The following is a 12,294-nucleotide window of genomic DNA, read 5'->3' as shown; positions in this document are numbered from 1 at the left end:
CTTGGAGATCTATTCGATGCAATACTTTTTGCGGTGTGTTTGCCTAGATCCGATGAATTGTGGATTTATGATCTAGTTTATCTATGAATAATATTTGGTTCTTCTCTGAATTCTTATATGCATGATTTGATATCTTTTTGCAAGTCTCTTTGAATTATTAGTTTAGTTTGGCCTACTAGGTTGATCTTTCTTGCAATGGGAGAAGTGCTTAGCTTTGGGTTCAATCTTGTGGTGTCCTTTCCCAGTGACAGTAGGGGCAGCAAGGCACGTATTGTATTATTTCCATCGATGATAAAAAGATGGGGTTTATATCATATTGCTTGAGTTTATCCCTCTACATCATGTCATCTTGCTTAATGCATTACTCTGTTCTTATGAACTTAATACTCTAGATGCATGCTGGATAGCGGTCGATGTATGGAGTAATAGTAGTAAATGCAGAATCATTTCAGTCTACTTAACACGGATGTGATGCCTATATTCATAATCATTCCCTAGATATTCTCATAACTATGCGCTTTTCTATCAATTGCTCGGCAGTAATTTGTTCACCCACCGTAATACATGCTATCATGAGAGTAGTCACAATTGAAACCTATGGCCCCTGGGTCTCTTTCTTTTTATATTGCATATGTTTTTATTTACATCCCATCTCGTTTACTATTTTGCAATCTTTACTTTCCAATCTATACAACAAAAATACGAAAAATATTTATCTTATTATCTTTATCAGATCTCACTTTTGCGAGTGACCGTGAAGGGATTGACAACCCCTTTATCGCGTTGGTTGCAAGGTTCTTGATTGTTTGTGCAGGTACTAGGTGACTTGTGTGTTATCTCCTACTGGATTGATACCTTGGTTCTCAAAAACTAAGGGAAATACTTACGCTACTTTGCTGCATCACTCTTTCCTCTTCAAGGGAAAACCAACGCATTTTCAAGAGGTAGCACATGCCATAACTGAGTTTTGACCTCCCTGTCTGCTTGATGCTACTCCACTAGGTAATCCTGAATGACCCGCCGTACTCTTAACAGTCAATCTTTTAACTAAGACCCTGAACTTGTTAAGGTTAAAATGGCGGTTTGTCATGTGAGGGCCGGCTTACAGTGATCGAGGACGACTCTAAGGCTGTGCAGCGTATGAAAGCACTCGAATCTTAGTGGTTGTGTGGCGCATGAAAGCACTTGAATTTTAAGGTTGTGCAGCCTATAAGAGCACTTGACTTTTTCTGAAATCTCTTATGGACATTTTGGATTTGCGTCCATCAACGATTTCTTCTGCCCAAGTATATTTGGTGCAATTCAGGCCATGTAGCCTTGATTATATAACTCATAATTGAGTATATTGGGTTGGTAACCCGCCCTGATAGCGGATTGTAAGCCGCTAGGGTATTTTCCTCCAGCAATCACACATCATGATATTTCATGTCTACGGCTTATCGTTATCAAAGGAGTTACCATGATGTTAATCTACATGTATGTTTTCCATGATAACATGAATATTCAGGGTTTGGTAAATCGCCCTGGTTTTCGACTTTAAGCCGCCAACATATTTCCGACTTAGATAGCCTTTAGTCTTTCTATCAAAGACTATTATATCAAGATTTGTTACCCGCCCTGGCTTAAACCGCCAGGGCACATGCTTTTTCTTTGTGTGTAGGGGGTATGATAATATTCGATCTAACCCACATGATTGATAACATCATAAGCACAAGCAGTGGATCATAAAAATTAGATCAGTGGTTTAAGCATTCAAAAGATAAACATGCACGATGGCATGAGAGATAATTGTTTGTAAATCTAGGTTATTACAAGGCCACACTGGACCTGCATATTGAAGTTTAGTGTTTTTCAACACATTGTGCTTAAGCCATGATTAAGAGCCGCCTAAGATCAGTTGCCATCATCACAGCGGGTTGATGACTCCGGGTCATCCTGCTCCAGCTCTTCTTCTTCGACCATCTAGATGTCAAGTGATGTCTAGTTGATGCCAGTTAAGGCCTTGAATACAGATTCGTCTTTTGTAAGTGTGGAAGGATCAACATCAGGAGCAAAAGTATGCTTACGCGTTGGCGGGATGAGATCCACAACTTCATAAGCCGGCACTTTAACTTTGGCATTATACATGGTGTATGCTGCCTGGTACTTGAATAAATCAGTCTCTTCAGCCAGTTTGCATGCCAATGGACGCATCTCTTTCACGCAATTGGAAAATTCCGTCATCTCGAAAGGAGATCCATCTTCTTTTAGTCTCGAACATCCAATGGACATCTATGCCGGGTCTGATTCCGCTTGTCATGCCTTGGCCCGGTTCATAGCGGTAATAGCACCAGCTTGGGCGGATGACCGCTTTATCTCTTCCAGTCTTTGGGGCATGACAGACAGTTTGTCCAGTACCTCCCTAATAAGTGTCGGTGGTTGTTTGCTATGGGAGATAGCCGCTATGGTCCGCTGAGTGGCAGTATATAATTGTTCCACCAGGGTGTACACGGCTTTGAGCTTCACAAGCATATCCTGGCCAAGGTTGGAGATCTTGGGGCCTGTTGAGCAAACATACTGATAAGTCGCCAGGCAGGTCAAATTAAATTGCTTATGAAAAGATTGAAGTAAAGTGTCACTTACCAAAGATGGCGGCTGTCATATGATTAATGTGTCGCTTTAAGCCAGATAACTCTTCAGTCATTGGCTTAAGAGCAGCTTCTGCATCTTCAGCTCTTTTCATTAGTGTCGCTTTTTCGGTATCCCAGCCGGCTCTTTCAGTATTGAAGTCCATTCTCAATTTTTAGATGCTTCCAAGGCGGCTTTTAGTTCAGATTTGGCCTTTGAAGTTTCTGCTTGTTGCGATTTGATATTTTGCCGCAAGTGGACTACTTGTGGCTCCTTCATGCTTAATTTAGCCTGCAAAGCAGTAATCTAGCAGCACTTAGCAGTTATGATGATTACTCTACTGATGTCCCAAGCACATTACAAGTACTCTACTTGGCACTTGGGGGCTAATGTAGGTCATTTTTAAAACACAAAACTACTTAATGACCCGGCTCAATTTTTCAATTTAAGTCGACCCATGGGGGCTACATATTTGGACTTTGTTTGCAACATAAGTCCCGGTTTAACTATTCAGTTTAAAACCAGCACTTGGGGGCTACTCATTTGGATCTAATGTAGGCAAACTGATTTTGAGGAGCTACAAGATGAAGACTATTATTTAAAGTCTACAATATTTTCACTTCTTCCATATCCTCTAGACTTGGCGGCTGACATGGATTCACAAGAGAAGGGTTTTGGTTGTTTACCTCAAAGCGTTCCTTAATCAGGTTTACCAGACTGGCCTCCATGTCACTGCTCGTATGAAGGCGGCTCAAGTAGCCCGCATGGATTTCACTTGTTGTAAAGCCGGCATAGCTCTCCAGGTCCAATTTCCATTTTCCTTTTTCGGTGGTTCAAACTTCTTCCTTGGTGCTAAGTTTAGCTAAGATAGTGGGATTCCCTAGTTCTCTGAAGCCTGTACTAGTGATGATGACGTCCTCAGCAGTTTCTTGAGAAGGAGTCTCCTCAGCAGGCTTGATAAGACTTGGCAGCATAGCACTGGACGGGTCAACACCCATTGGATCCACTATGACATCATGAGTTTCTGGTGGCAGGTCATCGGTAGTGATTTCAGGGTTTTGATTTGAAGCTTCAAATATTGACGATTGTCTTTCCGGCTCAGTGACCTTTGGATCTTTGGCCGACCTGCTCATCTTCAGCTTCTTCCTTGCTTTGGCTATACCGCTGAAAAGAAGACATAAAGATATGAGTATATCATCTTAAGTTGTTAATTAAACAAGTAAAATATTGTTACCCAGGGGCAATCTTGAAGGCTGGTAGTTGAGTTCCAGTAGAATTGCTAGAGGATGAATGAGAAGTTCCCTGATAATTTGAGTCGGAAGGAGTAAGGGGTTGACGAATAAGACCCGCCTTTGGAAAGGAGATGATTTAATTCTGAGGCACCTCTTTTCGGCGTTTGCGAGGGACCGGTGTGTTGGGTAAGCCAGCATGAAGGTCCCTGCCTTCGCTGTTCTGGGTTGTACGCCAGGCTTCATGCTATTGTTTCTTCAAAATAAAGTTTGGATCCAAGTAAGCTAAAGGGTGATAAAACATTACTTTCCGGGGCACTTGCTGAACTTTCTATCCTGGCAAGGGCTCTAAGTCGGAGGAAATAATAGTTACCTCTTCAGCATCTGCCTGGCTGAACTCCGCGTCATCCTGAGAGGGGTCAGCGTCAATAAGATGTACAAAAAAGGAGCCAAGAGAATCAAGTTCTACCTGAGGGAGATCTGGATTCGGGGGTCCTCAGGTGTCCGGCCTATTCGATATGGGCCGGGCTGGTGGGCCGTGAATATAAACCGGAAGATCATTCCCCATGTTCGGGTAGGACTCCTGGATGCGTGGACAGAATTATTGGAGTCCGGATGTGCTGTTTCCTTCCCTTGTAAACCGACTCTGTACCCCTCCGGTGTATATATAAAATGGAGGGTTTAGTCCGTAGGGATCATCAGAATTCATAGGCAAGACGGCTAGGGTTTAGTCATTACGATTTCGAGGTAGATCAACTCTTGTAACCCCTATACTCATCAAAGACAATCAAGCAGGAAGTAGGGTTTTACCTCCATCAAGAGGGCCCGAACCTGGATAAACATCGTGTCCCCTTTTTTCTCCTATTACCTTCGATCCTCAGACACACAGTTCGGGACCCCCTATCCGAGATTGGCCGATTTTGACACCGACAATGGTGCTTTCCTTGAGGCTTCCTTTGTGTTGTCGATAGAAGGATCGATGGCTAGCCTTGTCATTAATGACGATATTACTTCTGGAAGGGCCCTGACTCCAGGACAGGTCCTCCAGCTCGGCGGTTTTACCATGGGCGCTCACTCGGCCGTCAAGCCAACAGTGGCCCCCACGATCGCCAAACATCAGCTCCACATCGGTCTCGAACACTCCGAAAAGATGGATCCGACAGATGTATCGTCCTTGAAAGAGCTAGTAGATCGCATCGCTGCCCTGGGGGTCGCAACAGACTATGATCGGATTGGGCTTAAACCCGATCAGAGGGAAATCAAGTCCCCGACGATCACCCATCTGGTAGCGGTCGTTTGAGGAACGAGCTAAGAATGCCTCTCCCCCTAAGTTAAACACCACCTATGTTCGGGTTTCCGAGCCCTATGAGCCGGATACCCATCCTCGAGAAGAGACCTCATGTCCCCGAACATAGGATCAAGCATTAAGCCCATAAGTCTTCACGACCTTACTAATCTCCAACTGGTGACCTCAGAGATTCTTCAAACTCCGGATCCAATCGTGGGTCAGGGTTCGGATTTTAGCCCGCACACCCACCACAAGCGATATTTCCCAAGCAATTCAGGGCCTCCAGATATATGTGACCTAATGTATGTACAATAGCAACCTAAGGAAACGGTCCATCACTTCTGGGCCAGGTTCCTCCTTGTTAAAAACAAGATTAAAGATTGTTGCGGCGACGACACGGTTTCAGTTTTTTGCTGCAACTATACAGATGAGGGAATTCTCAATGCCCTCAACCGCTGCATACTGCACTTTGTAGATTTGGGTACTCCGGCAAGTGGCTAAGAGCGGTGAGGCTATCCACACCAATACTACCACAGAGAAGCACTCTTCGGTGGAGGATGATCTCAGCATCTTTACGGTCTTGGAGACCTTTTCTTCCAATAATCGGTGCAAAAGGGCGCTCTGTGACCTTGCCGAAGTCAACCAAGTAACCCCAATGAACCCTTGGAATGATACGTCAATAACTTACACCACCGACGACGAACCAAGGGCCCGACCAGTCGGAGCACTAGCCGCCTTGGTCTTAAACCCAATTGTGGATGTCTTTCGACTCTCCAAAGTGCTCATGGATGGCGGTAGCAGACTTAACCTCATCTATGAAGATACGCTCGACAAAATGTAAGTGGACAAGAGTCGCATCGAGCAAAGCAGTACCACCTTTCGACGTATTATCCCAAGTATAGAAGCGCGATTCTCGGGAAAAATTAAACTCGACGTAATATTCGGCACACCTGATAACTACAGGTCCAAAGAGTTGCTCTTCCATGTGGCCCCTTTCAATAGCGGATATCATGCCCTGTTGGGGTGGGACACCTTCTCACGCTTCCAAGCCATCCCCCATTAAGGGTACATGAAGCTTAAAATGCCAGGGCCCAATGGAGTAATCACTATCACCAGTGATCCAGATATAGCACGCCGCGCCGAAAACAAAATCGCATCCTTGGCCCTCGAGGCACTATTCGAGGCCCTCGCGGCCGAGGATCTAACCACTCTGCATTCCACAGTGGGCAAAGACGATGTAATCCCCGACAAGAGGCCCAAATCCACATCTTTCAAACCAGCAGATGAAATAGTCAAATTTCAAGTGCACCCGACGGATCCAAACAAAATAGCATCCATTGGAGCACAACTGGATCCAATGATCGCCGCCGCCCTACGAGCATTCCTACACGAAAAGTGGGACATTTTTGCCTGGCATCCTTCGGATATGCCTGGAATCCCACGACGACTGGCCGAACATAGCCTCAATATAATAAAAGGGTTCAAACCAGTCAAGCAAATGATGCGGTGCTTTTCCGAGCCCAAACGACAAGCTATGGGCAAAGAGCTAGCCAAAGTACTTGAGGCCGGGTTCATTAGAGAAATCAAGCTCCCGGACTGGCTAGCCAACCTGGTCATGGTACCGAAGAAGGATAAATCCTGGCGCCTCTGTGTTGATTTCAAAGACCTCAATAAGGCTTGCCCTAAGGACCCCTCCCCGCTGCCCCGCATTGACCAAATCATTGATGCAACTGCAGGACATGACTCATTGTGTTTCCTCGACCCATACTCCGGATACCATCAAATCAAGATGAAGGAGTCCGACCAGGCCACAACGGCATTCATTACCCCATATGAGCCTTTCTGCTTCAACACTATGCTTTTCGGGCTAAAAAACACTGGCGCCACTTACCAACGCATGATTCAAACATGTCTGGAAAAGCAAATTGGCAAGACAGTGGAGGCATACGTGGATGATGTAGTCATCAAGACTAAACACGTCGAATCATTGGTGGACGATCTATGCCTCACATTCGACAACCTCCGAACATATGACATACGGCTCAATCCGGAAAAATGTGTCTTCGATGTTCTAGCCGCAAAACCACTCGGGTTCATTGTTTCCAATAGAGGAATTGAAGCAAACCCAGCCAAAATCGAAGCCCTGTCACAATTGACAATGCCAATAGACTTAAAGCAGGTCCAAAAACTAGTTGGGTGTATGGCATCCTTGAGCTGCTTTATCTCCAGATTGGGAGAAAAGGCATTGCCACTTTATTCACTGCTCCGATGCACCGACCACTTTGAATGGACGGATGTGGCTATAGCCGGATTGGAAGAAATAAAAACGGTGTTAGCAAGCAACCCAACCCTTGCCGCACCAAGTGTTAGCGAGCCTATGTTGCTCTACATATCAGCGACTCACCAGGTGGTGAGCGTCGTACTCATCGTCGAACGAGAGGAAGAGGGACACAAATTCCCACTCTAGAAACCAGTATACTATGTATCGACGGTCCTTACACCATGCAAGTCTCGATACCCACACTATCAGAAGATAGCGTATGCGGTCTTCATGGCGTCCAGGAAGCTACGACACTACTTTCAAGAGTGTTCGATTACGGTGGCTTCCGAAGTACCACTGAATGATATCATAAATAATCGAGACGCCACCGGCCACATAGCCAAATGGGACATCGAGCTTCTACCATTTGAAATAACATACAAGCCACGCCGAGCTATTAAATCTCAAGTGTTGGTTGACTTTGTCGCCGAGTGGACAGAAGCCGAACTCCCTAAAGAGTACAACACATACTCCAACTGGATAATGTACTTCGACGACTCTAAAATATTAGCCGGATTGGGGGCTGGTGTCATCTTAACATCCCCTACAAGGGACACAGTCCGCTACGTGTTACAAATCATGTATACGGACTCTAACAACGCGGCCGAATACGAGGCACTACTACATGGTCTCCGAATGGCCGTCTCTGTGGGCATACAACGCCTAGCGGTGAATGGGGGTTCGAACCTCACAATATCCCAAATAAATGGATAATTCGATGCAAAAGATCCAAAGACGGCGGCATACCGAAACACCGTACTCAAAACATCAGCTCGGTTTGAGGGGCTTGAGTTCCATCACGTTGCTCAAGACAGTAATCAAGCAGCGGACATCCTTGCTTGAATTAGTGCTAAACGTGATCCCATCCCGCCCAACACCTTTGTGGAAAGGCTTTTCAAGCCATCCGTGGTATGGTAGGACGAGAGCGGAAATACTAGTCCGGAGTCGATCATAACCCATACGGTGAACACAATTCTGATATCATCAGGGGTTCGGGAACTAAGATGACACCTTCCACCCATGTAATCATGGTTGTCATTGCTCCATGGACCGAACCCTTCCTGGCCTACCTCAATAGGCAAGAGCTGCCTAATGACCAGAATGAGGCCCGTCGCATAGTTCGACGCTCTAAAGCAAGTTCACGAAGGTGAACTCCAAGAAAAGTACCACTGGAGTTCTTCAAAGATGCATCTCTGAAGAGGAGGGACGACAACTCTTGGCCGAAATACATGCTGGTGTTGGTGGCCATCACGCCGCTGCTCGGGGCCTTGTAAGCAAGGCCTTCCATACAGGTTTCTTTTGGCCAATGGCCCAAGCAGATGCACAGGCCCTTGTCCAGTGTTGTGTTGGATGTTAGCTTTTTGCCAATCAAAGTCATATGCCTCCCACTGCCTTAAGAACAATCCCCATTACTTGGCCTTTTTCGGTCTGGGGGCTAGATATGGTCGGTCCCCTTAAAGGGGGAAGCCACGAGAAGAAATTTTTACTGATTATGATGGATAAATTCACTAAGTGGATAGAGGCCAAACCAGTAAAAGCAGCTAAAGTTGGTCCGGTGATCGACTTTATATCTGGCATGGTACACCGTTATGGTGTCCCGCACAACATCATCACTGACAACGGCTCTAACTTCACAGCCGATGAGGTGAAATCTTGGTGTGCTAATCTGGGAATTAAGGTCAATTATGCCTCCGTATATCACCCTCAAACAAATGGTGAGGTCGAACGGGCTAATGGCTTGATAATGAGCGGCGTCAAACCCAGACTAGTGTGATCCCTACGGGAGTCAGATAAACACTGGGTCAAGGATCTCGATTCCGTACTCTGAGGACTGCGGACTACACCCAATTGCACGACCGGATACACACCCTTTTTTATGGTGTACGGTGTAGAGGCTGTCTTGCCCTGCGAAATTATTCATGACTCGCCTCGAGTGCGCATGTATGAAGAAAGAGAGGCCGAGCTCGATCGGCAGGATGACCTAGATGGCCTCGACGAGCAGCATGACATTGCAAGCGCTCATTCTGCATTTTATAAACAATAGGCTCGGTGATACCAAAGCAGAGAAGTGCGGGCCAAGACTTATAATGTCGGCGAACTCATTCTATGCCTCCCAGAGAAGAAGAAGTACAAGCTCAAACCAAAATGGGAGGGACCTTTCATTATAGATGCAGTTCTCATGGGAGGGGCCTATCGCCTTCGTAATGCATCGGATAATTGCCTAGAGCCGAATCCATGGAACGCTACTCGGCTCCGAAGATTCTACGCATAAGTTTGGCCAGGTTTCTTTTTCATTTTTTCTCCGCTTCATTTCTTTTTTTCTCTTTCCCCATTTCTGTACGATTCCCAGGGTATGTTCGGATAGGCCGAACACTTAAGGGGTACACATCCTAAAATGTATACACCCCACGACACCTGGGGGCTTCTTTAACCGAAGCTTATTATTAATCAGAGCCTGGAGATCACAATGCATACGTTCTTTGTTCATACACAATCTCTTTGCCATTATATGCACCTCTATGACTTAAGTTTTTGCCAAGCTGGGTTGCCTTGCTCCTGTGTTTATGCCCTACGTTCCTGATTGTTCGTCTAGGGCGTAAAGGGAGCACCTCTGCGATTGTAACAATCAGGTAATCCGGACCTGTACCTCAGACGGGTGAAGCCGAAAGCTAGCATTCTTAAGAGAATAATTGGCCAATAATCAAATGACAGATTGTTACATTCTACTCTTCAAACATACATGACAACTTTTTCCGTATTACGGACCAAAGAGCAGGCCAACCTAAGGAAAGGAATCCTTAACGAAACTATTTTCCTTGGAAGATGTTTCTTACATATGTAATATAACATACACACCCCAAACTCAATTTTTTGTCTGGTCGAGCAAAATGACTGGGTTGCCTGGTTTGGACATAGTGAATGCTTCTTTTCATTCCAAAAGAGTATCCGGAAACACTCCACCATTCTGGTTTGGAGGTTAAAGCCGAAAGCCTGTGATGACAAACTTTCCACATGTTCGGATCAATGTACAGATTGATCATAAAGTAAATTAATACATTGAATCAGATGCCTATTTCTTATCTATTCCATCTATAAGACTGTCCAACCTACAGTCTTCCTGCGAATACTTCGCATCTATCTTACTTGGTCATACACCAAATTCAATGGAATTTCTTCCCCGTCTGGTCCCCGCGGTCCCACTCAGACCATATGATTCAGATCTAGCTTGGTGTAGCGAGTTTTCACCATAGCCAAGGCTTCTCGTGCCCCTTCACGGCAGGCGGATGTCTTCCATAGCTCAAAGTGGCGTCAGGCACGTTTGAACAAGTTTGCCAACCCCTCCATACTTTCTGGAGGGGTATCGGATGGCCATAACACCTTGACCATACTCCTCATGGCTTTCCGGGCCCGAGCATGTAGCACAGACAGTTCCTTCAGCACGTCGCCTTGGAATCCAGATACTTCTTCTTCCGGCCGACCAGTTAACAGACCTGCAGAAATAGAGTTATGAAATTCCAAACTATGGAATAAATGTGAGCCCCTATGGTGGTTTTAAACATATCGAACATGCCACCATTCAACTTCTCATTTTCTTTCTGAGCGGCCGATAACTGAGCCTTTAAGCTCTCTATCTCTTCGGATTGTTTGTCTTTTTTTCCCTCGTGTTTTTTCTTCTCGGACGCACTCATCACGGCCTTTTTCATTTCTGCCAGTTCGGCGGTGACGGCATTTAGCTGTATCTGGTTTATCTTCAGCTCCTAGGATAGAGCAGTATTCTTCTCTTTGAGAACCTGCAGGTAAAATCGATCCTTTAATCGGTTCACCTCACCGCTTCAAGTCTCGGGGGCTACTAGCATGCGACTATCAAAACTGCATGAGCTCTTACCTATATATCCTTTGAGAATAGCTGAGTGACTCCGACAAGTCCGTCTTGAGCGGCTCGGATATATGCATCCACCAAGCTGAGTGCGTAAATTCTTGCTTGGAAAAGGCCGGAGCACGCATGGCCTCTTTCAATCGATGGTGATTCATCACGCTCTCTACCTCGAAATTGGTGACTTATACGTCATCTGAATCCTCATGATGTGGTGGAACTGGCATTGCATCGGACCTCATCCTAGTAGGCGAGTCTGGCACTGGATTGGCTGACATTCGGCTAGCAGGGCGTTTTCCCACCATCCGTCGCGTGTTTCTCCTGAAGTGAAGGATACAAGGAGACTTTAAACAATTTGAACTCATGACTAGGCATGTATTAAGTGGACATACCTCTTGGAGTACCGTGAGGTTCCTATAGCGCTCCCGGTCTCCTTTCGTTTTGAACGATTACCCTGCGTAGGGGCCGCCCTCGAGGAAGTATGATCCCCCGAGCGCCGATCTTATTAAGTACGGATTAGTACAATGGATAAAAGTGCAAGTAGGGACTTCTTTTTGAAAGCTCTTCAAATACTTACGATGGAGAAGGGATAGGGGCGGGGGTAGTCGGCGTTGATAGCCACTTCCGAGTCGTCAAGGCTCACTTGATAAAATACCCCATCGTCGAACTCTATGTATATGTCCGGATCCTCGCAGAAGCCAGGGTCTTTGTCGCGATTGTGATCCTCTGGCTGTGGAGTAGGATAGTGAATGTCTTCGATCATTTTCCTCCATGACTGTTTTGTGACCGCAAAGAACAAACTTGATTAGTATGCCATGGCGGCAATAAAGCAACACGGGTAATAGAAATATTACCCATTCGATGGGGCTGTACATGGAGTAACCTTCCTTGCAGTTCAAGCGGAGGAAGTCTTCCTTTTTGCCCTTATATAGATTGCTCAAGGTCACGGCCAGTTCGGTCGGGGTATCCGGACCCT

Source organism: Triticum aestivum, chromosome 4A (genome assembly GCF_018294505.1).
Source record: "Triticum aestivum cultivar Chinese Spring chromosome 4A, IWGSC CS RefSeq v2.1, whole genome shotgun sequence".
Classification (NCBI taxonomy): Eukaryota; Viridiplantae; Streptophyta; class Magnoliopsida; order Poales; family Poaceae; genus Triticum; species Triticum aestivum.
This window is presented reverse-complemented; position numbering follows the sequence as displayed.